The 1,142-nt window shown below is 42.8% G+C and overlaps 1 pseudogene; it reads left to right on the forward strand.

Moving 5' to 3' along the window:
- The first annotated feature begins 733 nt into the window (after positions 1-733).
- On the forward strand, positions 734-850 carry LOC126163495 (5S ribosomal RNA; annotated as a pseudogene).
- The last annotated feature ends 292 nt before the right edge of the window (positions 851-1,142 follow it).

The following is a 1,142-nucleotide window of genomic DNA, read 5'->3' on the forward strand; positions in this document are numbered from 1 at the left end:
ATACTTTTGATCAAATAGTGTACCTTTACTTAAACCTCCATTACACGGGTGGATGTACATTACCGAATTCCTGTAGTCGAAAGTATATTTACCGAGCGTTTTCCGATTAAAAAAAAACAGATAATGTAATATGCCAAACTTTATGGCACATTACGTTCATGGAGAGCAGAATGACATTAGGTGAATTTGTGGTAGTTTTAAGTAAAGCCTTTAATGTATTAGAGCCAAAATAAAAAAATGAAACCACATACTTGTGCTTACTCTGTCTGTTACGCAACACAGAGTGAGAGCAGAGGAGGCCAGCACCGTATGTTTCCTTTGTAACGGGTGTGATTAGCGCCCGTCGGGGGGAACCTACATGCTTGCTGCCAGCCCGCAGAAGAAGATGCCATCGGACTCGTCTGCGTCGCTGATATGTAATTATTGTACATTGTTAAAGAAATGTGTTATTTCTAAATGTATGAAATGTTTTAACACTGTAGTCTGAGTTCATCTGCCGCAGTGTAAAGTTTGTTTTATCTGTCAAGATGAAAGTAATACATTTAATTATGGCAGGAAGCTTTGTGTACATTGTGTGTGGTTACTTATGATTAAGAAGATTTTTCGCTATGTTTTCTGAGTGAAAGGTGTTTCGAAAAACTCTAAAACATATCAAAAAAAAGGTCGAAGAATACTCATGAACGTCTCTGGAGAATTAATTTTATTAAATTAACATGAGCAATGAAAGAATTTTTCCAGCGGCCTAGCCGCAGTGGTAACACCGGTTCCCGTCAGATCACCGAAGTTAAGCGCTGTCGGGCTGGGCTAGCACTTGGATGGTGACCATCCGGTCTGCCGAGTGCTGTTGGAAAGCGGGGTGCACTCAGCCCTTGTGAGGCAAACTGAAGAGCTACTTGATTGAGAAGTAGCGGCTCCGTTCTCGTAAACTAACATACGGCCGGGAGAGCGGTGTGCTGACCACATGCCCCTCCATATCCGCATCCAGTGCCGCCTGTAGCCTGAGGACGACACGGCCGCCGGTCGGTACCGTTGGGCCTCCCAAGGCCTGTTCGGCCGGAGTTAGTTAGTTAATGAAATAATTTTGTAGCTATTACAACAATTTTAACCGAAGACAGAAAGTGAACAGTCCAACTCATATATTT

This window comes from Schistocerca cancellata, chromosome 2, assembly GCF_023864275.1.
Source record: "Schistocerca cancellata isolate TAMUIC-IGC-003103 chromosome 2, iqSchCanc2.1, whole genome shotgun sequence".
Lineage (NCBI taxonomy): Eukaryota > Metazoa > Arthropoda > Insecta > Orthoptera > Acrididae > Schistocerca > Schistocerca cancellata.